The sequence below is a fragment of the Protobothrops mucrosquamatus genome, unplaced genomic scaffold, assembly GCF_001527695.2.
Source record: "Protobothrops mucrosquamatus isolate PMUCROS unplaced genomic scaffold, P.Mucros_1.0 scaffold2283, whole genome shotgun sequence".
Taxonomy (NCBI): domain Eukaryota; kingdom Metazoa; phylum Chordata; class Lepidosauria; order Squamata; family Viperidae; genus Protobothrops; species Protobothrops mucrosquamatus.
Window position 1 is genome coordinate 37,215 of NW_015388370.1, and position 2,125 is coordinate 39,339.

Sequence of the window (2,125 nt, forward strand, 5' to 3'; positions counted from 1 at the left end):
GTGGACTTCAACTCCCAGAATTCCTGAGCCAGCATGGCTCAGCTTGGAAACCTCTCCCTTTCCCCTCAGCATGGCTGGCTCAGGAATTCTGGGAGTTGAAGTCCACGAGTCATAAAAGAGCCAAGGTTGCCTACCCCTATCCTAGTTTCAGGTCCCCCGGGGGCCCTGCAGGCTTTCCTCGCGGGAGGATTTTGCATCCCCTCCGGGCGGGGAGGGCGAAGCTCCAAGCAACACATACACACACGCACGCACACCCCCCCCCGTCCCGGGCACCGAAGGGGAGCGGGTTCCCGTGTTAACGCGAGGAAGGTGCGGCGATGAGCTCGGTTCCCACGACCTGGCAAGCGCAATTGTGGGGGGGGGGAGTTCCTTGAGGGTGAGCTTAGCGGACGGTGGGCTGGGTGAAGCCGGAAAGTGAGGCCTGGAGCGAGTGGGGTGAAGGGGGTCGTGGGAATCCGGTCTCTGCCGTAGAACCCTGGGAAGGAAACAGGGACAGAGACACGGGATGGTTGCAAGTTCCCACGACGCATAGCTGGCTGCGGAATTCTGTGACGACTTAAAAGAGTTGTCAGAAGTGAGAGCCGCTGGGCTCGTTGGTGCCTAAGGTTGAGCCTGTTGCCCCATCCCTTGCATTCTTTCCTCTGGAAGAGCTTCACCGGTTGAATTTCTGCCTAACCGGCTGGGAACTGAAAGCAACCAAGGGGAAGCCGAGTTTAAATCAAATTATACTACCTAGGCCGGGTTTTTTTAACCTTGGCAACTTTAAGAAGAGGGGACTTCCAACTCCTGGAAGTCTCCCCCCCCCCAGCCTGGGGAATTCTGGGAGTTGAAGTCCACACAACTTAAAGTTCTGGCTGGGGAATTCTGGGAGTTGAAGTCCACACAACTTAAAAGTTCTGGCTGGGGAATTCTGGGAGTTGAAGTCCACACAACTTAAAAGTTCTGGCTGGGGAATTCTGGGAGTTGAAGTCCACACAACTTAAAAGTTCTGGCTGGGGAATTCTGGGAGTAGAAGTCCACACAACTTAAAAGTTCTGGCTGGGGAATTCTGGGAGTTGACATCCGCACGTTTCCCGAGATCGAGAAACACTAACTCACGATGCGTCCAGCTAAACTCCTAGTTGGCTGAATCGTGGCTTATTGGTTATATGATAGAACGGCTGGGCTTGCAGAAGGCGCCAAGCCATAAATCGTGGTTTGTGCACTGCAGCAGTTCAGAAAGACTGGTGTGTTGTTGTTGTTTTTTTGGTTTTTTTTGCAATTTGCAACAATGCCGGTTGTGAAGCGACTCGCAACTTGCTTGCTTGCCCCTGGTGTGGCCTGTTTGGGATTGTGACGAGTGAGTGATGAAACTGGTGGCTGGCGGGCTCGGCTTGGGGGGGGGGCTCAAAGAAGCTGGTCAGAGCTGAGGTCTCTTTCCTTTGAGGAGGGACCACTCCAGCCCCCCCCCTTCCCACACACACATCTGGGGGAGATGCTGCAGTTTTGGTGCTCCTGAGCGACCGTTGCCATGGAGACAGCAAGGAGGCGGGTTGCCAAGGCCTTCCGTGACCCCAGTTGCTGGCTCCCTTCCTTTTTCTTCGGGGGGGGGGCAGTCCTGACTTTTTGGCCAGCCTGTTAGTTGCCCTGTTGGTGGGAGGGGCTCCACCCCCCCCCCCTGGCCTCAGCCTTGCCCTGGCCCGGATAACAGTGGGATCCGAGGCTAACTCAGGTGGCTGGAAAGAGGCTTGAGCTTATCAGGAAGGGATACAGATGGATGTTCTTTTTTAAAAAAAAAAAACTAGCCAGGTTTTCTTTGCTAATCAGATAACATGGCCTCCGAAGCCCTGGGCCAGGCGAAATCTGGCACCAGCTCCAGTTTGAACCGATCCACAGCCGTTGGGAGGCAGAGAGGGGGGGGACCCCAAGTGGCACCCCGGTTCCCTTTTCCGGTCAACCCCAACTGCAAAGCCTGCCAGGAAAGGAGACTTGGATTTGCAGCGTGGTTGCAAAGAGGCTTAGTGATCGTGTTCACACAACCCACGTAATAGTTTTCTGGTGTTGGGTCTTGCTTGTTTGCTCCTTCCTTCCTTCCTTCCTTCCTTCCTTCCTTCCTTCCTTCCTTCCTTCCTTCCTTCCTTCCTTC